The 27,483-nt window shown below is 37.5% G+C and overlaps 1 long non-coding RNA gene across 1 annotated transcript; it reads right to left on the bottom strand.

Moving 5' to 3' along the window:
- Positions 1–351: 351 nt before the first annotated feature.
- LOC135462168 (uncharacterized) lies at positions 352–22,304 on the bottom strand. The gene is made up of 2 exons (XR_010443440.1): positions 22,168–22,304; positions 352–2,487 (listed from the first exon to the last, which is right to left on the bottom strand). It is a non-coding gene; the product is annotated as an uncharacterized LOC135462168 (long non-coding RNA).
- Between the last annotated feature and the right edge of the window lie 5,179 nt (positions 22,305–27,483).

The following is a 27,483-nucleotide window of genomic DNA, read 5'->3' as shown; positions in this document are numbered from 1 at the left end:
GAGAACATGGTTAATATCATCCCACTATCAGCTTAATCCCCATACGTTTTGATCATGAAGTCATATGTAACACATGGAAAAAGGCCATACCGTAACCGGTAGGAGAGAACATGGTTGATACCATACTGCTATCATCTTAATCCCCATACTTTTTGATCATGAAGCCATATGTAACACATGGAAAAAGGCCATACCGTAACCGGTAGGAGGGAACATGGTTGATACATTTTTCTTTTTTCAAAGAGATGTAACAACACCAAAATTCACTTGGTACATTTTGTGATATTGAAAAGTCAAGTAGTCATTGTCCAATCGAATAAATCGGAAAAAAATATACGTACTGACTTTGAATATAATATCTTTCAGTTTTATTCTTCTTCTAGGAAAGAAAACCGGCATTGACAAATGGGTTAGTTTGACAAAAAATGCTAAGTGTCATTATTAGTATTTGCTATCAACTAACATAAAGACTGTGTCTTCAAAGTTGTCGAATTTTTCCTAAAGTTGTCTAACATGCCATTACGATTATTCACCACCTCAAAACGCTTGGTGATCAAAGTCACTCCGTTTTCTGATAACTTCGCTAATCCATCGGTATCAAAACCGGCTTATTTGCGCCTGAATGTACCCAGGGTTCTCGTGCTGAAATTGTCCCTGGGTGAGACGTGATAAGAAGTCAGCCTACACCTAACGGCTCTAGGTCCTACATACGGGCACTTCTGGGTGGCGCCTACAGACTGGTTACTTGGAGCTTTAGGCTGCTCTTGTAGGCGTATCTCAGAAGATTCCCTTCAAAAAGTAATTGTGGTAAACATGTCTGATGGTATTAAAATCAATTTTCAGGAAAGAATTCGGTGCGTGTAAAGATAAAGTTTTATTATTTTTGAATCTGTATAAATATATATACATAGCCTACTTTCACTGTTGACAAATCATATGTTTACGGTTGTGGAATTTTCCTAGTATTATATCGGAAAGCTAGCGTGGACACAGCAAAGGTCATTCTGAGCTGAAAAGCATATATATATGCGAGAGTGTGCTTACCTATCTGTGGTCTGTGAGACTTAAAGAAGTCATGACGAATCCTAGATGTTCACATAACGAATATCCACCAGAAAACAGTATCATTATGCAATATCCACCAGAACACAGTATCATTATGGAATATACACCAGAACACAATATCATTATGGAATATCCAGTAGAACGCTTTATCATTATGGAATATCCCCCAGAACACAGTATCATTATGCAATATCATCCATTACACAGTATCATTATGGAATATCCAGTAGAACTCTTTATCACTATGGAACATTCACCAAAACACCGTATCATTATGCACTATATCCATCAGAACACAGTATCAGTATGGAATATTCGAAAGATCACAGTATTATCATTGAACATCCAGTAGACCACAATATCCCTATTGAATATCCTGCAAAACACAGAACCATTATTGGCTGTAGACGGTATGGGTTTCGCCAGACTGAATGGAATATATGGCCGTTATTTTCACCATGTAGCCTTTCTGCGACAAATTTTGCCAGTGCGTCTTAAAACACTGGTGGAGATCACCAAATGCCATTTTTACAGCCTTATTTCAGATGGAAATGCTCAGGCATTTTGTCTAGCGATCTTTTCCCATTGATATCACACGTCAGAATATGACGTTCTAGAAGACGCGAGTAGGTCAGGTGACATCAGAGACGTACCATACACACGTAAGAATCAATCCATAACGAATAACGTCATGGTCACTTTGACCTCTTGTATGTCCATCCCAGTGGCCGGCCTGATTTGCTGAGCTATGAAAACTTTCATTCGCTCCCAACTGGGGGTCATAGTTGTGTGATTCTAGCCGGAAGGTCTGTGAATATGAAACTCCAAACACTTGAGTATTTTCCCGAATCTCTCCGATCATGTAGGTAAAAATGATTTGTTAAAAGTTTTTTGGATGTACTGCTGTGAATATGAAATTCACCCATACAGTAGATTCTATTCGATTTGGAGTACAGCTTAGCTGTTTTCATCTCGTCTGTGTTGTCTTGAGATTCATCCTGGCTTTTCCTCTGGTGGAAGCAGAATGTTAACCGCTTCTCTCAGGTCATGTTAATCTCATCCCGGGCTCGAACATCCAAATATAGAAGGTCTCTATGCCCTTCAAAGTTCCCAGGCGTGACGTTCTCTGTCACAGATGCTGTGCTTGTTTTCCGTTCTCTGAGAGAACCCTTTGATTATGTAATCGCCATATACATCACTTGAAAGCAGTTTATTACTTGCGGTAAACCACAAAATAGCCTCCATGGCTGAGAGATCTATGCGAAAAACTGCATGTATATCACTTGCGGTTTCCCCATGGCACCAACTTCTGGTAAGCCTTCCTTTGATTCCATAAGACACATGGCTAGACCTCCTTTAATGCAAGCTTCGTGTGACTACATGTTAATTTCAGAGATGCACCACTGTTTTCATACTGTATATCTGTGAAAAAAAGAAATTACCATAGTTAGTTAGTAAAATAGAAATTAATGATTTATAAAGACATCTAAGTGGTTGTAAATGGCTCGTCTAATCAGGAAAATCTCGCTATGATCGGGTCGGAATTTCAGGGGAGGAAACAAATGTGGGTAAGAGAACAGCCGAACGATGACCAAGGTGACGTCAACAAATGTGATGTCATTGATGTCTACAAATCTGACCTCTGTAATGTTGAGAAATCTGACCACAATGATGAGGTCAGATTTGTAGACATGATTCAGGTCTATACTCTGAACTCATGGAGGTCTACAAATCTGACCTCTGTAATGTTGAGAAATCTGACCACAATGATGAGGTCAGATTTGTAGACATCATTCAGGTCTATATTCTGAACTCATGGAGGTCTACAAATCTGACCTCTGTAATGCCAACACATCTGACCTCATTGAGGTCTACAAATCTGACCTCATTGATGTTAAACGTTCACACAACGAACACCAAAGAATTTCCCAGAATTAGCGATATTCAAACACGGTGTACAGAAACACAGCGGTATAGATGATCACGCTGTATTTTGGTCATACCAATGCTCAGTCATGTTAGATTTTCTGCCCACCATTTTCTTCATGGCACAAGAAGTTTAGGTTTCACATAATGGCCTTCCCCTGTACTTAAATAGTCTTTAACTGTTTTCATTTTATGGTAAATTAGAAATTCGTGGACTTCTTTTACCATTACTGCTACTTTACAATATGAATCCCCTTCGCGTACATTACTGTCATACTGTAACCGTAATTGTTCTCAGAGCTACATTACTGTCATGTTGTAACATGACTGCTATGTTGTAACCGTAATTGTTCTCAGAGATACATTACTGTCATGCTGTAACAGTAATTGTTCTCAGACCTACATGACTGCCATGTTGTAACAGTAGTTATCCTCAGAGATACACTACTGTCATGTTGTAACCGTAATTATTCTCCGAGGTACATGACTGCCATGCTGTAACCGTAATTATTCTCAGAGATACGTACATGACTGCCATGTTGTAACCGTAATATTCTTAGACTTACATGACTATCATGTTGTAACCGTAATTATTCTTAGACCTACATGACTGTGGTGTTGTAACCGTAATTATTCTCAGAGGTATATGACTGTCATGCTGTAACAGTTGTTCTCAGTTTCATTGGTACTTGTAAAGTCATGTTGTAACGTGGTATTAATCAGGCGCTCGTACTAAACGCATCAGGTTTGGTTAATGAACGCCCATGTAGTAAACAACATTAACCTCCAGAAAATAAGTAACCGGAGAAGATACACCAACTAAGTACCCAAGAGAAAACGAGCACCATAGATACGCAAAAGAAAATAGGCGACCAAGAGAAAATCAACCACATGAACAAAAGAAAAAACATGAACATAAAAAATATTCAAAATTTAAGCCCAGGAGACAGTACACAAATTTTGTTGAAAATAGTCAATTAATATTTCTAGCTACAATTCAATAATTCATATACATGTAGATAGATAAAATAACATCGTCTATAAAATGAAAAGGGATCAGTTGCACCACAAAAATGAACTATCATCTGTAACCTGGAATAGGAAATGATAACTCTAACCCTTAGAAAGAAGTATCATCTTTAACTTAAACAAACATAATGTATAACTTAGAAAAGGGCTTAGTAACTTTAGCTCAGAAAAAGAACCATTAGGTATAACTTAGAAAAGGGCTTAGTAATTTTAGCTCAGAAAAAGAGCCATTATGTATAACTTGGAAAAGGGCTTAGTAATTTTAGCTCAGAAAAAGAACCATTATGTATAACTTAGAAAAGGACTTAGTAATTTTAGCTCAGAAAAAGAACCATTATGTATAACTTAGAAAAGGGCTTAGTAATTTTAGCTCAGAAAAAGAACCATTGTGTATAACTTTGAAAAGGGCTTAGTAATTTTAGCTCAGAAAAAGAACCATTATGTATAACTTAGAAAAGGACTTAGTAATTTTAGCTCAGAAAAAGAACCATTATGTATAACTTAGAAAAGGGCTTAGTAATTTTAGCTCAGAAAAAGAACCATTGTGTATAACTTTGAAAAGGGCTTAGTAATTTTAGCTCAGAAAAAGAACCATTATGTATAACTTAGAAAAGGGCTTAGTAATTTTAGCTCAGAAAAAGAACCATTGTGTATAACTTGGAAAAGAACTTAGTAGCTTTAGCTCAGAAAAAGAACCATTACGTATAACTTAGAAAAGGGCTTAGTAACTTTAGCTCAGAAAAAGAACCATTATGTATAACTTTAAAATGGAACTACTGAATTTAACTCGTACAAGAGAACCATCGCCTTCATCTTGGAAAAGGAACTTTCAGCCATAGATCTAGAAACAACCATCAGCTATAAGTTACAGAAGGAATTATTAACAGTAGCGTGGAAAAAAGCCATCATTTTGTTAACCTGAAAAGAGCCATCAGTTGTAGCTCGGACAATATACCATCATCTGTATAACTTAGAAAAGGAACTTTGATCTGTAATTCGGACAGCTAGGAATATATGTATAACCTGAGAAGGAACTATGATCTGTAATTCGGACAGCTAGGAATATGTGTATACCTTGAGAAGGAACTATGATCTGTAATTCGGACAGCTAGGAATATATGTATAACTTGAGAGGGAACTATGATCTGCAATTCGGACAGCTAGGAATATGTGTATAACTTGAGAGGGAACTATGATCTGTAATTCGGACAGCTAGGAATATATGTATAACTTGAGAAGGAACTATGATCTGTAATTCGGACAGCTGGAATATATGTATAACTTGAGAAGGAACTATGATCTGTAATTCGGACAGCTGGAATATATGTATAACTTGAGAAGGAACTATGATCTGTAATTCGGACAGCTAGGAATATATGTATAACTTGAGAGGGAACTATGATCTGCAATTCGGACAGCTAGGAATATGTGTATAACTTGAGAAGGAACTATGATCTGTAATTCGGACAGCTGGAATATATGTATAACTTGAGAAGGAACTATGATCTGTAATTCGGACAGCTAGGAATATGTGTATACCTTGAGAAGGAACTATGATCTGTAATTCGGACAGCTAGGAATATATGTATAACTTGAGAAGGAACTATGATCTGTAATTCGGACAGCTAGGAATATGTGTATACCTTGAGAAGGAACTATGATCTGTAATTCGGACAGCTAGGAATATATGTATAACTTGAGAGGGAACTATGATCTGTAGTTCGGACAGCTGGAATATATGTATAACTTGAGAAGGAACTATCAAGTGTAAGCATCTATAAGATGGTAGAAAAAGCTCATGTACAAAATACCTTCTTTAACTTGGGGACGAAATTTGCAAGTGTAGCTCGTAAAAAGAGACATCGTCTATAGATGAAAAAATTAACTAACATCTAACTGTACCAACTTATAAAAATATCAGAAAATATTTAAGTTCTGTAAAAAGAAGAAACTTACCAAAATATCCATACATAGAAATAAATAACCGGTTCACGTGACAAGGACTGAAACAGTCAACCTGTCTCGGTAAAGTAGACTTCAGGTGCCGTAACAGACATGTGTATAGGTGCATCAGCACGTCATCAATGAGGGACGTTCCAGGTCAATAATCACAAGACCAATTTCCAAAACAAAGGTTCAACGCGAACCAGCGGAGAACAAGAAAGTCTCCACGAAACTGAGAAGCAGTCATGTAGAGAAAACAGTCATCAATTTACCATGATGCCGGGAAGATGGGAGCAATATTCTAGGCGTGTCAGCTTAATCCGTAACCAAATCATCAACCATAAGTTTAGTTAATCAGAATTATATATCTAAGTTGTGTTTTAATTTATATATCTGACATGGCGATTTCATTCAACACGATATAATATATGTCTCAACCTCGGAATGAGAGGCCAGCACTTGCAGGCTTATTACAAAGCAAAACGATAAATAAACGGACGACTGTCTTAAAGCACGTAATTTTTGCACTTGGATTTATAAAGCCCGTCTTACATATATAAGCGTGTACTTGCTAAGCACAGGTGATTGATCCTTAGATGAGGTGAACACTGCTTCATGGTGGAATGTCTCCGCATACATGTAATCCGGCCGGCATTCACATCATCGGTTTACGGGACTTTTGAACTGATTTCACTCGTTCGCCTATAGTTATACCTTGCATCTTTACAGCATCATTATTCGAACTTTATATACTTTCTTAGTTATTTGATAGCTTGTATTAAACGGAGTGTTGGGAATTGGTCTTGTGATTATTGACTAATGTCTGTTTTGACGCATGACGCATACATTCGAGTCGTTTTAATGTATTTGCTTTATTTTCTTTCGTGATATTGAAGGCAACATTGTGCATTCCGTATCACTGGAAATGAAAGACATAGAATTAGTACATTCAGGTGATCTTCAGCTACAATGTTCTTTTGGTAGAAGAAAGTTGAGAATTGTAGATGATAAACTCCGTTCGATATGGAAAAACTGTTCTCGCTATGTTTCACAATTTTCATGTAAACATTAAGCAATTCATGCAAAAACTTTTGTGAAACATTTCTGACAGTAGTTGAGGATGCTCATATGGATTACACACTGGGTAAAAGGGTAAACTGTTTGTAATATTGAAAGTCTCCAGTCGATAATTTCCAACAAAACCGTCTATACTGCATGAGGACGACGTGAGTTTACGAGATCTCATTGTGACGTTGTGTTCGGGAATTGGCCAATCTTACAGAATCTTACAGAATATAAGTACAATGTTTTCATTGGACCGTGATAGGTAACATTAGCTGCAGGACCGTACAGAGCTCACAAAATATGTATTCAGTGCGCGATAAATCGATGCAAAAATACCACTAGAATGATCTTTTACACGATGCGTGTAGTATATATACTTTTGCGATTATATACTCCTCAATTTACCAGTAGAGATATGTATTGGCTGGAGTCTAGTTTGGGTTCTCAATGCTGGATGTTTTGAGGTTGAGTGGAGCTAAAGCACGTCATAAACCAAAGGTAAAAATTTATATCAAAGATATTTCATAAAGAAATACATTTTTTGTAATTAAGAAAGGCATTTTCTATAAATCATTCTGTAAGTCTACCTTATTCCGAGGCTTATCTTACACAACCGCCCGCCTCGTCGTTCATTTCAGTATAGGTTATTTTGGTTACGAATAGTGACACAATGCCATGATTAGTGGAGTCTGAGTGTCCCAGAAAACGAGGCAGACTTATGTCCGCTAGCATGTGTGATTTGCTCCTGTTGTATCTTAACAATGAAGGCATAAACGATGGATTTTATTCCATATTTATCTATGTACTTGAAGTCAAATTAAAGGCAATCAAATTTAAGCCTTACAGAGACCAAGCAAAGTAAGCTATACAGAGACCAAGCAAAGTAAGCTATACAGAGACCAAGCAAAGTAAGCTATACAGAGACCAAGCAAAGTAAGTAAAGTTCGACTTCGTCGAGTTTTATCCCATTGGCTTTTAAACAGCCGTGGAATTCCTCCAGATCATGTGTGCTTTCATATTTTTCCAGCATGTGTATGGTTATTGGTGTGTAAAATGGTAAACTAGTAAATTACTTTAACCAACACACCTTTGATTGTTTCCAAGCTGTAGCCTTTGCATTCTTTCCTGTGGTAAACATATAGTTTGAATGCGGTTTACAATGTTCTAAAACGGTTCCGGAAACAGGCTGAGTATAGATGGAGAAAGGTAATGTAAGCTCCACGTCCACACCGGAAACAGGTTGAGTATATATGGAGAAAGGTAATGTAAGCTCCACGTCCACACCGGAAACAGGTTGAGTGTAGATGGAGAAAGGTAATGTAAGCTCCACGTCCACACCAGAAACAGGTTGAGTGTAGATGGAGAAAGGTTATGTAAGCTCCACGTCCACACCAGAAACAGGTTGAGTATAGATGGAGAAAGGTTATGTAAGCTCCACGTCCACACCAGAAACAGGTTGAGTATAGATGGAGAAAGGTAATGTAAGCTCCACGTCCACACCGGAAACAGGTTGAGTGTAGATGGAGAAAGGTAATGTAAGCTCCACGTCCACACCAGAAACAGGTTGAGTGTAGATGGAGAAAGGTTATGTAAGCTCCACGTCCACACCAGAAACAGGTTGAGTGTAGATGGAGAAAGGTAATGTAAGCTCCACGTCCACACCGGAAACAGGTTGAGTATAGATGGAGAAAGGTTATGTAAGCTGCACGTCCACACCAGAAACAGGTTGAGTGTAGATGGAGAAAGGTAATGTAAGCTCCACGTCCACACCAGAAACAGGCTGAGTATAGATGGAGAAAGGTTATGTAAGCTCCACGTCCACACCAGAAACAGGTTGAGTGTAGATGGAGAAAGGTAATGTAAGCTCCACGTCCACACCAGAAACAGGTTGAGTGTAGATGGAGAAAGGTTGTCTTAGAGTTGAAAATGTTTAGAAGGCTCAAAATGGGATAAACATGATTTTTCTTCCTTACTGAACCCGGCTCACTTGGACGTGACAGGCTGACATGTATACAACACAGAGAGCTTTGCAATAGGTATGAAATTTGCTGGAGTTTTTTTTACGTGGGAGGGGTTGATACTTCAGTGTCGAGAAAAAGCTACAACGATCTTGCTGACGACACAGGGCATATCTATATTGCTGGTGACACAGAATTTAGCTGCTCTTTTGGTACAAATATTGCGAGTTAGAAAATGGCATATCATATTACTTTATTTTAATTTTCATTGTCTCTGCTATATACGCCTAACATTTATGCAAACATTTGTTTTAAAAATAAATCCTGAAGATATTTACATGTATATAAACAAACAATATAACACATTCAACAGTGTACTACGCGGTCGACCATGCAGTACGGTATTTCTGGTGTCGGAATAAATGTTATGTGGAAATTGAAACTTGATGTGTGTTATGGTATTAGGCTATGGGAAGACGCAAACCAGGTGGAGATAATTCTGCATGCCGTGTTAATAATTATCAGAACAACTTAGGAACTCTGGACGGAAGTCACATGACAGAGTTTAGGTAGAGGACATGAGCCCAACACTATCTAATATCACAGATACATCTTTGACCTTTAGTAATGAAAAATGGTCAGAGATGAAAACTGCCAAGATGCAAATCTTTTTAAAATCTTCACACAAAACTTTTTCCTGATACACAGCTTCAGCACAAAATATCCATCCTGACAAAGAACAAAATGGATTTTACTCAAAAAGTTGATACCGGAATTACAGAATACAGAACAAATTGGATTTTACTCAAAATGTTGATACCAGAATTACATCTCAACACAGAGCATTGAACTAATACAGTACAAACTGGATTTTACTTCAGAAAAAAGGACAGACCAGAATTACATCTCAACACCAAACTTTGTCCTGATACAGAACAAAATGAATTTTACTTCGGACCAAAGCTCAGACCAGAATTACATCTCAACACAAAACTCTGTCCTAATACAGTACAAACTGAATTTTACTTCAGACCAAAGTTCAGACCAGAATTACATCTCAACACAAAACAGTGTTCTGTTACAGAACAAACTGAATTTTACTTCGGACTAAAGTTCAGACCAGAATTACATCTCCATTCAAAAATTTGTCCTAATACAGAACAAACTCAATTTTACTTCAGAATAAAATTCAGACCAGAATAACATCTCGACACAAAACAGTGTTCTGTTACAGAACAAACTGAATTTTACTTCAGACCAAAGTTTAGACTAGAATTACATCTCAACACAAAACTCTGTCCTAATACAGTATAAACTGAATTTTAATTCAGACTAAAGTACAGACCAGGTTTTACATCTCAACACAGAACACTGTCCTAATACAGTACAAACTGAATTTTACTTCAGACTAAAGTTCAGACCAGAATTACATCTCAACACAAAACTCTGTCCTGATACAGTATAAACTGAATTTTAATTCAGACTAAAGTACAGACCAGGTTTTACATCTCAACACAAAACAGTGTTCTGTTACAGAACAAATTAAATTTTACTTCAGACTAAAGTTCAGACCAGAATTACATCTCAACACAAAACTCTGTCCTAATACAGTACAAACTGAATTTTACTTCAGACTAAAGCTCAGGCCAGAATTACATCTCAACACAGAACGCTGTCCTAATACAGTATAAACTGAATTTTAATTCAGACTAAAGTACAGACCAGGTTTTACATCTCAACACAGAACACTGTCCTAATACAGTACAAACTGAATTTTACTTCAGAATAAAATTCAGACCAGAATTACATCTCAACACAAAACAGTGTTCTGTTACAGAACAAACTGAATTTTACTTCAGACCAAAGTTTAGACCAGAATTACATCTCAACACAAAACTCTGTCCTAATACAGTATAAACTGAATTTTAATTCAGACTAAAGTACAGACCAGGTTTTACATCTCAACACAGAACACTGTCCTAATACAGTATAAACTGAATTTTACTTCAGACTAAAGTTCAGACCAGAATTAGATCTCAACGCAAAACTCTGTCCTGATACAAAACAGACCGAATTTTACTTCAGAGTAAAGTTCATACCAGAATTACATCTCAACACGAAACTCTGTCCTGATACAGTACAAGCTGAATTTTACTTTAGACTAAGACTTAAATTTGATACACAACGAATTCAATTTTACTTTCGACGTAAGTTCAGACCAGAATTACATCTCAACAGAAAGCTTTGTCATGATACAGAACACATTCAATTTGATACCGGAATTACAGAATACACAACAAAATGGATTTTGCTCAAAAAGTTGATACCAGAATTACATCTCAACACAAAACTCTGTCCTAATACAGTAGAAACTGACTTTCACTTCAGACTAAAGTTTAGACCAGAATTACATCTCAACACAGAACTCTGTCCTGATACAGAACAAACTCAATTTTACTTCAGACTGAAGCTCAGGCCAGAATTACATCTCAACACAAAACAGTGTTCTGTTACAGAACAAATTAAATTTTACTTCAGACTAAAGTTCAGACTAGAATTACATCTCAACACAAAACAGTGTTCTGTTACAGAACAAACTGAATTTTACTTCAGACCAAAGTTTAGACCAGAATTACATCTCAACACAAAACTCTGTCCTAATACAGTACAAACTGAATTTTTCTTCAGAATAAAGTACAGACCAGGTTTTACATCTCAACACAGAACACTGTCCTAATACAGTACAAACTGAATTTTACTTCAGACTAAAGTTTAGACCAGAATTACATCTCGACACAAAACTCTGTCCTAATACAGTACAAACTGAATTTTACTTCAGAATAAAGTACAGACCAGGTTTTACATCTCAACACAGAACATTGCCCTACTACAGTACAAACTGAATTTTTCTTCACACTAAAGTTCGGACCAGAATCACATCTCAAAACAAAACTGTTCTGACACGGAACAAGCTGCATTTTACTTCAGATTAAAGTTCAGATCTGATACAGAACAAACTGAATTTTGCTTTAGACTAAAATTCAGACCAGAATTACACCCCATTACAAGACTCTGTCCTGCTACAGAACAAACTGAATACTTCGTCACTCTAAAGTTCAGATCTAGTACAGAACTAACTCAAGTTTGCCATGTCACAAAACTGTCCTCATACAAAACTAAGTGAATTTTACTTCAGACTAAAATTTACCCCAGAATTACATCTCAACACAAAACTGTGTCCTGATACAGAACAAACTCAATTTTACTTCAGACTAAAGCTCAGGCCAGAATTACATCTCAATGCAAAACTCTGTCCTGATACAGAACAAACTCAATTTTACTTCAGACTAAAGCTCAGGCCACAATTACATCTCAACACAAAACAGTGTTCTGTTACAGAACAAATTAAATTTTACTTCAGACCAAAATTTAGACCAGAATTACATCTCAACACAAAACTCTGACCTAATACAGAAAAAAATGAATTTTATTTTCGACTAAAGTTCATACCAGAATTACATCTCAACACACAACTCTGTCCTGATACAGAACAAACTCAATTTTACTTCAGACTAAAGCTCAGGCCAGAATTACATCTCAACACACAACTCTGTCCTGATACAGTACAAACTGAATTTTACTTCAGACCAAAGTTTAGACCAGAATTACATCTCAACACAGAACACTGTCCTGATACAGAACAAACTCAATTTTACTTCAGACTAATGTTCAGACCAGAATTACATCTCAACACAAAACTTTGTCCTGCTACAGTACAAACTGAATTTTACCTAGGACCAAACTTTAGACCAGGTTTTACATCTCAACACAGAACACTGTCCTAATACAGTACAAACTGAATTTTACTTCAGACTAAAATTCAGACCAGAATTACACCCCAATACAAAACTCTGTCCTGATACAGAACAAAATGAATTTTACTTCAGACTAGAGTTCAGTATTTATTTATTGATTTGATTGGTGTTTTACGCCGTATTCAAGAATATTCCACTTATGCGACGGCTGTCAGCATTATGGTGGGAGGAAACCGGGCAGAGCCCTGGGGAAACCCACGGCCATCCGCAGGTTGCTGGCAGGCCTTCCCACATACGGCTGGAGGGGAAGCCAGCATGAGCTGGACTTGAATTCACAGCGACAGCATTGGTGAGAGACTACTGGGTCATTACGCTGCGTCACATTCTCCTAAATGAAGTGATTTATCTTTGAAGAATTTAAGAGTGACTTGTGTCAAGTGTTTTCTTAATTCCACGTCTGCTGTTGGCTTACCATATGCATGACCCCGTCTAGTATTAGGCATTTTGTACCCAAATAAAAAATATTCTTTTGTAAATATAGAAAATGCCTTTTTTTAAAACTAGCATTAGTTTCATGATATTTCTGAAGTTGAAAACTTATAATAATTCAAATTATAAAGGTGAAACTTCTGCCGCTGAAACCTAGTGTAACAACAGAATAGGTGAAACTTCTGCCGCTGAATCCTGGTGTAACCATAGAATTCTCAAAGTTGAAGCTAGCGTTATAAATGCATTATGTTACTTCTGGTAAATTACTGCTTCCGTACAAAGAATAATTATGGATTATTTATGTATATATGCTATACTGCAATGATGGCTGTTATATACTTTGTTAATTAATTTATTCATAACAAAGTTGTGTTAGACCTTCATGCAGGTATTGACATACAAGAACCATGTTTGCGGGTGCCGTGAGAAAAGGCGCATGCCACCATCAACGCACAGATGTATAGGATCTTAAAACTTCAGAAAGTACAAGAGAATTTTTATAGTTTAAATTTAAACAGCCACGGCTGCTTAAGGTTTTTTAAACATGCCCCTTATTGTGGGTTAAGTACACATGTTTTTAATTTTATTGATATATATGTTTTAAAGAGTATATGTGTCAAACATTCTTTCAATATTCAAATGTTGTTTAAGCTTAACCATGGCAAACATACCACGTTTAAACAACTATGTTAGGTCATCAGAGTACAAACTGGAAGGTGAATTTGAAAACAAATAGCCTGATAAACGGATTTTATTGAATAAACGAATGTAGTATGCCATTTAATACAAGCGGGGAAATGAATCAAAGTTTAATTGAACGGATTTGCCAAAGGTTTTGCTGGCTAAATAAACAAAACTTTTGCTTCAGTGATATAGAAATACAGACAATTAAATTAGAACTGATTTGATAACCGTGTCGTTTACCGACAAATATGAAATATTTTGTGTAAATAAAATAAAAGTAAGGCGTTCAATTTAAAACAGGTGACTTGATGAATGATTTGTTCACTGAATAAACAAAAACTAAACTACAGATATCGAATTTAATTTAAAAGAACTGATTGGCTTAAAACTTTTGTTGACTAAAAATTGAATTCTTCACTCAAACTCAAATGGTTTGCCGTTTTACGAAAATAGATAGGAATAGATATAGTATACATATGGAACTGAATCTACTGCTCGTGATTTAACAAAAAAGTAACTAAAATATAAATGTGAAACAGAATATAAAACAAATGGTTACATTAAAACTATAATTCTTATTAAAAGAATAAGATTAAAGTGTTTTGTTGAAGTTGTCAGTGAGTGTAACATTTACCAGTAATACCTTTCCTTGTTAGCGGGAATAAATCAATGCTAAAATACAACGGACATCGCCACGGCACAGCATTTCCAGTTAGAATAATAGGTTTGTAATATGGTGTAATTAACACATGACTGTTATTGGCAATTAATGCATTGCTCGCATACAATTTATTACAGGTAAATTGTCTACATAGCAAATATTACACCTGGACGCAGGTTTGGCTTTACTGTGGCTTTTAACTGTTTGGTTATAGTTTTGAATTAGTTCTAATATTTAAACGTATGGCAAAACAAAGCCTAACATTGAACTAGTAAATAAATCATTTCCTCTTTTCTTTTTATTTTTCTTTTTTTCTTTTTTGACTGTGAGCTGATTTTTGAATTATTTTTTTCAAGAAGGTAGAGCTAAAAATTTAGATACCCAATTCAAGTAAATTAATATCTCTCTCGTTTCATTTCATTCATATTTTAATATAATGTTTTATTAAATAAATAGACAGTTTTTAACTCATCAAAATTTGTTATTCATACTACTGACATAATATATTTAGATTAAAGTAAACGTTTGATTTAACTTAAATAGCTTTCTTGTCATGTTAAGGAAAATCGGTCATGGAGTGAATACACATACCCTGGTAATATCCTTACCTGTGTTCGCTCTATTGACTCATACTGATCAGACTTTATGCATTTCGTTTAAAAACTCGGTTTGCAATAAAATTTGAACAAATTAAAGCAGGGCTAAAATATATGAACATGCGTATTGAGCGTTAACTCAAATGACAGCTGAGAAATAATAAGATACCGGGGGTATCTATGACCTGTAATCCGGTTTCAGGAGGCAGTCCTGTGCTTCACCAAAAATTCAGAATTTGATAAAAAATATTGTTTTGTTTTCCAGATATTCCATACTTAAATTCTACACAAGTAAAGGTGAAGCCCCACAACGTTAACATCAGAGTAATGTACTTAATTCCTTGGCGCGTGGGAAATGTTTGCCATTGGTCGATGGGTCAAGTGTCTATATAGTCCCACATAAGGTACATTCCTGCCATTGGTCGCTGGGTCAAGTGTCTATATAGTCCCATATAAGGTACATTCCTGACCTGTTCTCGCCCGGAGACAGGTCCGTGGGAAAGAAATCAAATAAAGTATACACCCCACAAAGCACTGAAGAAAACAACTTTGCTTCGCTCAAAATGCGTTGACCTTCAATATTGTGTGACTGTGTAACGCTTATGTGCATGCATTCTACACCCCAACACAGTTTTTGCTCTTTGGCCAGGCAAAAGAGAAAGAAAACCTACAGAGGCAGTTATTAAGCTAACTTGCGTGTACTCGCCACATCAGAACGGTACTTACCTAAGAATTTACTTCATTACATTGTTTTCAAGATGGCAATGTTTTCATGATGACTGATTTAGTCAATTTAATCATATAAAACGATTGGTAAATATAATATAGAATGCCACTTCGTTTCTCACTGGTCGAATATACATCCTGTAAAGAATGATTGAAAACACCAAGATATAAGTTCATTCCGAAATAAGTATTTGCTCACTGGATTGAGGAAAAGGGAACTTATTGCCCAACGAAAATAACAAGACAGTTTTTATTCGAAGTCAACTTTAAAAACCTAACCGTTTTGGAAATATGATATGTCTTCAGATTAGATATTGATGACAGAGAATTTCTGTTTCACACCCAAAATGCCATCTGTCCGTAAACAACAAGGTTGTGCCCGCGTAAAGTGGAGTAAGGCGTTGGAGTGGTAAGTGGAAGGGTGGTGTATTTATCTTCAAATGCAATAAATGCAAATAAATAAGAAATGATTTACAGATGATTTTCCACATCAATACTATATATTATGAGGCAAGCAAAATTTTCAGTTAATTACACTGTTTTTTCCTTTTATTTACAGACACAGCTAGTCCTTGAGGTGACCAAGAAGTCACCATTGGATAAAGGACTCCTGCCCCTCGACACACGTAAGTACCCTTTGATATAGGCTACGCTGACTTAAATTTCTTGTCTAATTTTGTTCCTGTCTTAACCGTTACAAAATTCCAGCACAAACGAAATGCTCCAAAAAAAAAAAAAATTAGCTAGCGCGTGTAACTGGAAAAATTTGAATTTAAATGGTTTAACATAATACTTAACCGTTAACCGCCTTGTGGGAGTAACTATGGGGGAAGGGAGGTAACTCCTATCAGCCTTATGAATAAAAGGGGCGGGACAATCTAGGCTGAGATAGCCAATGAAATGGAGCAGTGTTAACCTACACGCTGGAGTGGCCTATGGGGGGCTCTCTCCTTAGGTGACCCTTTTGTCAGCGTTGAAAACTTCAGATATAAATCTCCAAGAACAAGGAACAATTACAGGCGTGCATCATCCTTTTTCAGGGTAGGAGGCAAACAGCAGTAAGCAATTATTTTCATTGTGAAATATTTGTCGAGAGAGATCAGTTGCGTTAAGCGTGAAGTGTTAAATTCAAGTCAGTACTCGCCGTTTCTGGTTTCGTGTTGTTAATCGTCTGCTGTTGTCAAGTAGACACTAAGCATATACTGTATATAATGTTGACTTTACACAGCTAACACATAGTATAGTAAATTAGTAAATATAGTATTTAGCCATGTAACTAAACCACTGCCTGTTTTGACATGTACGTAACATGTTCCTTAGTTACTGGTAACACATATCCTATATAAAGACCTCTGTGGACATTCATATATATATATATATATATATATATATATATATATATATATATATATACTTTATCCTAAATTAAAACTATGCTATCCTGTGTTAAAACAAAGATAGTTTCTCCTGTTTCAAAACAAAGGTAATATATCCTGCCTCTAACCAAATCAAATATACTGCTTGATGAAATGATTTAAATATCCGGCACGGCATATCGTGACCAATATCTATAAGATGGTTCAAGCCACGCATCCGCCCACGCCAGACGTTTCTACATGCACCCTTCCTGAATTTAACCATTCTTACATTTTGTACCAATGACAATCTCTTTGTATCATCAATGGTAACTCCTTGTGATTAGCGTGCTAACGCAGTATAGAATAAAAAGTCTCTCACTAATGTGGTCGCTGTGAGTTCTAGTCCATCTCATGCTGCCTTCTTCTAATGTAAGTGGGAAAGTGTGCATCAACCTGCGTGTGCTCGTGCCCCCCCCCCCCCCCCGGCCTCGAGCACTGCCCTCCCCCCATAACGCTGGCCGTCGTCTTATACATGTAGGTTTAAGTGAAATATTCTGGTATGGCGTAAAACTCCAATCAAATACATAAATTATTAAATAAAATGGATGACGCGAGCCACGAGACTATTTGGCTAACGAAAATATGTTTTGGTTCAAAACTAAAAAATATTTTTACATATGAAAAATCATGGAGTGTGAGCACACTTTGACCTGACGACCAATCAGCAGATATCTACATCTCTGATGACCCACTTTAAGAAGAAGCCTCGTAGCACTGATGCGGGGAGCATTTCGTTTTGAATATAAGGCGTAGATAGTTGTATCATGCAGTTGTAATGATATAGCTATTAGTATATAGACCAATATATACTTTAAAACAAAATTTAGCACATCTGTTTTCATGAAGTACTGGCCATTTTTATGTCATTCATTTTTGTACCTCGTGAACTTGATATGAACGACATTTTTGAATTACTGTGAGGAAAAAGCATTTCAATTTTCCTGAATCAAAGTGCATTAACGAAGATAAAATTTACAAAGGGAGATTAGGTTTTCGATTTATTCATTTTTCTTGGTTTAGTCCTACGTAGTTAGAAGAACTATTTGACTTTAAGGAAGAAAATATGGCCCAAAACTAAGAATATTAATATTTGTAACTCGATTTGCACTGTAGCAGGCATTGTTGCGGTTCTGTACACAAAAGGGGGCATAACCGATGCGCGCTTGTTTCAACCCGCCTGGGCGTTTCCGCGCACGTCGCTTGTTTATTGGATTGCAGAGATCAGCTGACGACATAGCACGTCTAGACCTCGTGCAGACACGGGTATATTGGCTGGGGGGAACTCCGCGCCTTCCCGACTCTGCGTCATCCATGAACAAGTCGCCCGCTGCCCGTAGCCGCGGTATCTCACAGCTCTCCCCTGGCCCAGCATCTGCCTTGCTTACCACCACTAGCTAACCAGGGAGCCCAACCGATCCACGCCAGCCCTAACAAAAGTGCACTCCAGCATCAATACACCTGACAACAAAATTATTATTTATTCGGTTAAAAACTGCATTTAATGTAGAAAGTGGCTTATTTTTTATTCTAGATTTTATTCAAGATTTCTGTGTAACTGACGGTTACTGAAGGCCTAGGTGTTTTTTTTTAACAAGATGTACCCAACACCTGAATGGTTAGGCCCTACCTCAATTTATTCGACAACACAAAAAATGTATTTCCTAATTTATGTGACAATTTTGACAAATTTATTTATAGAATTTAAGGCATTAAATTGTTTGACATTTGTAATGGGCATATAAAAACGTAAAAAATTAAATCGGAGACTGCAGATGGTGGCTTTCAGTCGAGCGCCATTTTGTGAAATGCCTGCTGAATGACGGAGAATGCTGAAAGATGTGCATCCCTACCGCGGGGAAATGAATTTCTCTGACAAATAGACATCAAGTGTACTGCTTTGAAGTGACATCTACAGAATATGCTTAATGAGCTAAAATTGGCGGAGATTTTGTGATTTTCCTGACCGGAAGTAAGACAGCATTAGCTAGGGTGGAGAACTCTGCGCTTAAACTCACTGTCCAATGATGATAAGTGATTGGCTGATCAGAAAGTCAATAAACTCTATGATTCCTAAATATGACTAAAATATCAAGAACTCAGGAAGTAGTGCTGGAGAAATAAGGCGATCGGAATGACTAGTTGTGCAAATTAGGAACCGATAATAGGCTTATCTGCATGTTCACAAATTCGACTGCATTTAATCTGACGAAAATGTGACGGTTCTCTGATGTAAAAGCCAAACTGATCCATGAATAATACTTTTAAATAATGAACTGAGTTTAGTATTGTTTTTGAAATATTTCTAAATATAATACAGCAGCTTTGTTTGTAAGTATATACAAAATTATGATAGACTTTCATACTTTTATTTATTTATTTATTTATTTATTTATTTAAGATAATTGTAAATTTTTATCTGTATGTGCATGTGATAATATTGTCTACAGATATAAATTTTGACTGTATCCACTGGTACACTTGTAGCACTTTGCTGCAAATGGTAACAAATGAAAGCAGCTGAAACAGCTCAGATTGGTAACAGATAAGGGTGGGAAGTGTGTGAGATTATCCCCAAACTGATAACAACAGAGAAGGAGGTGGGTGAAATTATCCCCAAACTCTGGTAACAGCACAAAAGGAGGTGGGTGAAATTATCCCCAAACTCTGGTAACAGCACAGAAGGAGGTGGGTGAAATTATCCCCAAACTCTGGTAACAGCACAGAAGGAGGTGGGTGAGATTATCCCCAAACTCTGGTAACAGCACAGAAGGAGGTGGGTGAGATTATCCCCCAAACTCTAGTAACAGCACAGAAGAAGGTGGGTTAGATTATCCCCAAACTCTGGTAACAGCACAGAAGGAGGTGGGTTAGATTATCCCCAAACTCTAGTAACAGCACAGAAGGAGGTGGGTGAAATTATCCCCAAACTCTGGTAACAGCACAGAAGGAGGTGGATGAAATTATCCCCAAACTCTGGTAACAGCACAGAAGGAGGTGGGTGAGATTATCCCCAAACTCTAGAAACAGCACAGAAGGAGGAGGGGTGAAATTATCCCCAAACTCTAGAAACAGCACAGAAGGAGGTGGGTGAAATTATCCCCAAACTCTAGTAACAGCACAGAAGGAGGTGGGTGAAATTATCCCCAAACTCTAGTAACAGCACAGAATGAGGTGGGTGAAATTATCCCCAAACTCTAGTAACAGCACAGAAGGAGGTGGGTGAAATTATCCCCAAACTCTAGTAACAGCACAGAAGGAGGTGGGTGAAATTATCCCCAAACTCTAGTAACAGCACAGAAGGAGGTGGGTGAAATTATCCCCAAACTCTGGTAACAGCACAGAAGGAGGTGGGCGAGATGATCTCCAGTCCCTGGTAACAGTAGGTTATATTATTCCCAAATCATACGTATATGTCCTATCAGCGTATTAAGATTTCACCCCTGCTGCCATGTCAGCCCTTAAGGCTTATCGTTCTAATCCTCAGGCGTACTTCCTGGTAAAGACAGCCTATTCCGTACACATAGAACGATCAACGATAATCTGGTGCATAATTACGGGGCTGTGTATATTGTACCCAGATTATGTTAAGCGCCATGTGCTGTTTTAAAGTACATTAGACAGCATGAAAAGAATAAATAATTTTGGATTTATTTTGAATTTTAAATAGGTGGACACGGTGATATTTGATTGAAGAGGGTGTTATTTGTGTGAACACGGTGTTACTTGGGCAAGCATGGTGTTATTTTGTTGAACACAGTGTTATCTGGATGAACACAGTATTACCTGGTTGAACACACTGTCAGCTGGATGAACAGTGTTATTTGGGTAAACACCGTGTTTTGAGCGTGAACACGGGGTCTTCTGAGTGAACGCAGCCTCAGCTGGGTGAACTCGGTGTATTCTGAGTGAAGACAACCTCAGCTGAGTGAACACAGTGTATTCTGAGTGAAGACAACCTCAGCTGAGTGAACACAGTGTATTCTGAGTGAAGACAACCTCAGCTGGGTGAACTCGGTGTATTCTGAGTGAAGACAACCTCAGCTGGGTGAACTCGGTGTATTCTGAGTGAAGACAGCCTCAGCTGGGTGAACTCGGTGTATTCTGAGTGAAGACAGCCTCAGCTGGGTGAACACGGTGTGTTCTGAGTGAAGACAGCCTCAGCTGGGTGAACTCGGTGTATTCTGAGTGAAGACAACCTCAGCTGGGTCAACACGGTGTGTTCTGAGTGAAGACAACCTCAGCTGGGTGAACACGGTGTATTCTAAGTAAACAAAGCATCAGCTGGGTGAAAACTGTGTGAACTGAGTGGATACTATCGATTCGTGTTTTCTCCGTCAAAGAAGACCTCTGAAGCTGGCCATGCGTAAATGCATGGTCCGTGACGTCACTGACGTAAAGTGACGGGCATCACGTGACTGCTGACGGCAGGCACCCAAACACTTCGTCTTATCTCGCTTGGCACCTATTTGTCACGTGACCATAATCCGAGCCAAGCGTTATTTCAGGCTTTTGCCCCCCCCCCCTCCCCCCCCCCTTGTCCCCGGCCGCTGTACCTATTCTGTTACTGAGTCTAGCCGCTGTTCTTCGGCCGGTGGTGCTCAGGGCCTGAGGTAGACACTAAGCAGCTAGTCAATGATGTTAGCTGTCAGTCGGTGTCACCAGTACCCGGGCAAGCCATATGTTTACATCGGCCTCGATATGGCAGTTTGCACAACAAGACTAAGATGCACTCTCTGTACATTGGAACTTAGAGCTCCTTTAGAAAGCGCTAAATGGCAAGAAACCGCTTACCTTACGTCGCTCCTTGTTATGTAATAGCCGTTTTGAAAAGCTCCAGACTTGCTGACCGAGACTGAAAAGCTGGTAGATTGCTGAGGATGGAGGACGTGTTATGCTGCTGTCGGACTGATATAACAGGTTATGTAATCGTCACTATTGCGCAAACATGAGCGCCTGGTCACGCTGACTCTCTGGTCCAAGGGAGGTAACTGGACTTGTCAAGCTCTGCAGGCCCCTGGCAAATAGCGACGACCTGCGGCCAGGCGGAATGAAGGTGTCACGGTGCGTCTAGACCCACACTAGACAGCTGCACCACCTAATTCATTTCACCAAAAATGTGTCATTTGGAGCTAAATTGTCAGGTTATTTTTATTTCTGGCCTTTTTTCTTACCTCTGCTACGTCCTCTTGGCGACAATGACAACCCGTTTTTTTTTTATCAGCAAGCGGACCGATTTCTGCCGCCTTCAGCAAGGCGACTCTAGTGTGCTGGTTCGGATGTCGTTGGCCTGTTTTGGGTTATTTGATACTCTGTCAGGCACAATGATTTACCTTAACCACGGCGTTGTGTCCATATCACAGCGAGAATGGGTTGCATGTGGCACTCACCTACACCTCTCTGCATAGTCTGTTTGTCCAGGTATATATTGGCCTGTATGGAAGATGTACCTTCGTATTTTGTGAACATCTGCTTCAGGTGTTTCTTATACTTGTTCCTTGACCAGTATCACACCTCGCTTCACACTTATACTTGTTCCTTGACCAGTATCACACCTCGCTTCACACTTATACTTGTTCCTTGACCAGTATCACACCTCGCTTCACACTTATACTTGTTCCTTGACCAGTATCACACCTCGCTTCACACTTATACTTGTTCCTTGACCAGTATCACACCTCGCTTCACATCATCTCGGCAAAGGAGAGTTGACAGATACGGGTTCCACCTCGAGACACGTCATGACAGAATATTTAGCATAACAATCTTCGTGATTTTTGATTGGCGCCCAAGACTTAAGTGTAAAAATATACCGCGACTTAATTGCAAGATGTACCGCAACTTTATTGTAAAGCATGTGTACCCAGCTTGGTCGTACAATACACCACAACTTTATTGTAAAATATATCACAATTTTATTATAAAATGTAGGGCAACTTTGATGTAAAATACACTACAACGTTATTGAAAAATACACTACAACTTTATTGTAAAATACACTATAACTTTATTGTAAAATAAACCACAATTTTATTATAAAATGTACCGCAACATTATTGTAAAATACATCGCTACTTTGTTGTAAAATACACTACAACTTTACTGTAAAATACACCGTAACGTTATAGTAAAACATGTGTACTCAAATTAACTGTAAAATATATCGCAATTTCATGTAATATATAATGCAAATTTATTGAGAAATGTGTATACCCAACTTAGTTATAAAATGCATTGCAACTTGACTGTAAAATGTACCGTGGATTAATTGTAACTATACCACAAGTTAATTTCAACATATACCCCAACTCCATCATGAAATATTTCTTCTAAACTAAATTGTAAAATTTGCCAGAACTTGCCAACAAGTTGTGAGGCAATTTATTTGTAAAATGTACCCGAAGACTATTGTAAGATATACAGCAACCAAAAATAATAATAATATAAACTACGTTAATTGTAAAATATACCCGAACTTAATTGTAAAATATATTCCAGTTTAAATATAAAATGCGTGCAACGTAAATTAATTGTAAAATATATTCCAAATTAATTGTAAAATATATTCCAAATTAATTGTAAAATATATTCCAAATTAATTGTAAAATTTTTGTACTCTGCTGTTTACTTGTTTATAAAATATACCCAAATTAGTCATAAAATATATACTCGAAATTAGTCATAAAATATATATCCGGACTATAAATTATACTCCAACTTAATTGTGAAGTATACCATTACTTTCTGGCAGGGTTGTTTATAAAATGTACCCTAAATACTAGCCGTACTTGTCTCAAGTTGGATGTCAGGTTTAAATGGTAAATTTGTTCCAGATGGGTTTACATGGTTTCATTTACCTGCCTCGCAATATTGTCTTGCCATCGGTGTTGACATATCCAATGTAGTTTACTGGGTCAGTGTTAGAGGGTTTTAATTGTAGCTCTGCAGGGCAATATCGTCTTGACATTGGAGTCGATATATCCAGTGTAGTTTACCGACTCGGTGTTACAGGGTTTTAATTTTAATCTGCACGGTAATGTCGTCTTGACATTGGAGTCGATATATCCAGTGTACATTACTGACTTGGTTCTACAGGTTTTTAGTGCCACCCGGCACGGCAATATTGTCTTGACATTGATGTTGATATATCATGTTGGCATGTCCAGTGTAGTTTACTGACTCGGTGTTACAGGGTTTTAGTTGTAGCTCTGTAGACAATATCATCTTGACATTGGTGTTGGCATGTCCATTGTGGTTTACTGACTCGGTGTTACAGGGTTTTAGTTGTAGCTCTGTAGACAATATCATCTTGACATTGATGTTGGCATGTCCATTGTGGTTTACTGACTCGGTGTTACAGGGTTTTAGTTGTAGCTCTGTAGACAATATCATCTTGACATTGGTGTTGGCATGTCCATTGTAGTTTACTGACTCGGTGTTACAGGGTTTTAGTTGTAGCTCTGTAGACAATATCATCTTGACATTGGTGTTGGCATGTCCATTGTAGTTTACTGACTCGGTGTTACAGGGTTTTAGTTGTAGCTCTGTAGACAATATCATCTTGACATTGGTGTTGGCATGTCCATTGTAGTTTACTGACTCGGTGTTACGGGGTTTTAGTTGTAGCTCTGTAGACAATATCATCTTGACATTGGTGTTGGCATGTCCATTGTAGTTTACTGACTCGGTGTTACAGGGTTTTAGTTGTAGCTCTGTAGACAATATCATCTTGACATTGGTGTTGGCATGTCCATTGTAGTTTACTGACTCGGTGTTACAGGGTTTTAGTTGTAGCTCTGTAGACAATATCATCTTGACATTGGTGTTGGCATGTCCATTGTAGTTTACTGACTCGGTGTTACAGGGTTTTAGTTGTAGCTCTGTAGGCAATATCGTCTTGACATTGATCTCGATATATCCAGTGTAGTTTATTACACCTTTCATTGTGAAAGTATCCAAAGACTAGCAGTGTGTACACTCAAACATTTGTTAATTTTAACAGAAATTCTGTTGGTTAAGGTAGAGGAGCTTTCGGTTATTAGGATAATACAGTATCGTAATGGTATTCTGTTTGTGTGATACAGTCTTGTAATGGTTTTTCGTTTGTGTGATACAGTCTTGTAAAGGTATTCTGTTTGTGTGATACAGTCTTGTAATGGTATTCTGTTTGGGTGATACAATCTTGTAAAGGTATTCTGGTTGTGTGATACAGTCGTGTAAAGGTATTCTGCTTGTGTGATACAGTCTTGTAATGGTATTTTGTTTGTGTGATACAGTCTTGTATTGGTATTCTGTTTGTGTGACACAGTCTTGTAAAGGTATTCTGTTCGGCTGATTCACTCTCGTAAAGGTATTCTGCATGTGTGATATATTCTTGTAATGGTATTCTGTTTGTGTTATACAGTCTTGTAATGGCATTTTGTTTGTGTGATACAGTCTTGTAAGGGTATTCTCTTTGTGTGATACAGTCTTGTAAAGGTATTCTGTTTGTGTGACACAGTCTTGTAAAGGTATTCTGTTCGGCTGATTCACTCTCGTAAAGGTATTCTGCATGTGTGATATATTCTTGTAATGGTATTCTGTTTGTGTTATACAGTCTTGTAATGGCATTTTGTTTGTGTGATACAGTCTTGTAAGGGTATTCTCTTTGTGTGATACAGTATTGTAAAGGTATTCTGTTTGGGTGATGCAGTCTTGTAAAGGCATTCTCTTTGTGTGATACAGTCTTGTAATGGTATTTTGGTTGTGTGATACAGTCTTATAATCGTATCCTGTTTGGGTGATGCAGTCTTGTAAAGGTATTCTCTTTGTATGATACAGTCTTGTAATGGTATTTTGTTTGTGCGATACAGTCTTGTAATGGTATTCTGCTTGTGTGATACAGTCTTGTAATGGTATTCTGTTTGTGTGATACAGTCTTGAATAACATTGCTGAATTAGTAGAATAGGCACGTGTGTTGTATGTAACAGATTAATCTACGACAACGACAGAATACATTCTAGCATCACTTAGACAAGGGACTTTCTATTAAATTTAAGATATTATATTTCGAAAAGTTCTTTTAACCCTGCGTATCAAATGACACAGCTCGCCATTACTGCATTATTATTGTCATATTGTCATTACTGTAAATTAAATATACAGAAGTCATAGCAAAATGGAGAATTTTTTGTGATCACAAATTTCACAGGAAACATACATTAAGACATCATTAATAACTCGAGGGTTAATAAATAAAAAATTCATTGTCAAAAACTACTTGACTACAAGACTTGCATGTCGCAGAAATAGGCGACCGGAAAACACCGACAATAAGTGTGTGCATGGCGTAATTCAGCGAAATAGACAAAATAACTGTGTGCAGGGCGTAATTCAGCAAAATAGAGAAAAGAACTGTGTGCATCGAGTAATTCAGAGAAACAGAGAAAAGAACTGTGTGCATCTCGTAATTCAGCGAAATAGAGAAAATAACAGTGTGCAGGGCGTAATTCAGGAAAACAAAGAAAATAACAGTGTGCATGCGGGGCGTAATTCAGAAAAACAAAGAAAATAACAGTGTGCATGCGGGGCGTAATTCAGATAAAGTAAATGTGTGCATCGCATAATTCAGCGAAATAGAGAAAATAACTGTGTGCAGGACGTAATTCAGAGAAACAGAAAAAAATAACAGTGTGCAGGGCGTAATTAAGAGAAACAGAGAAAATAACTGTGTGCATGCAGGGCGTAATTAAGAGAAACAGAGAAAATAACTGTGTGTACGCAGGGCGTAATTCAGAAAAAGTAAATGTGTGCATCGCTTAATTCAAAGAGGCAGAGAAAGTAAGTGTGTGCATCGCTTAATTGGGTGAAACAGCAAAATAAGTGTGTGTGGGGCGTAATTCAGAGAAACAGAGAAAATAACTGTGTGCAGGGCGTAATTCAGTGAAATAGAGAAAATAACTGTGTACAGGGCGTTACTGGAAGAAATACAGAAAATAACAGTGTGGATGGCGTAATTCACAAACACAGAAAAATTAAATGTGTACATCGCGCAATTCTGAAAAACAGAGAAAATAATGGCGTGATTTCAGGGCTACAAAGAATGATTCATTTTAAACAGTATGTACAAT

This window comes from Liolophura sinensis, chromosome 1, assembly GCF_032854445.1.
Source record: "Liolophura sinensis isolate JHLJ2023 chromosome 1, CUHK_Ljap_v2, whole genome shotgun sequence".
Classification (NCBI taxonomy): domain Eukaryota; kingdom Metazoa; phylum Mollusca; class Polyplacophora; order Chitonida; family Chitonidae; genus Liolophura; species Liolophura sinensis.
The sequence above is the reverse complement of the archived record's forward strand: the minus strand, read 5'-3'. Positions and strand labels throughout refer to the sequence as shown.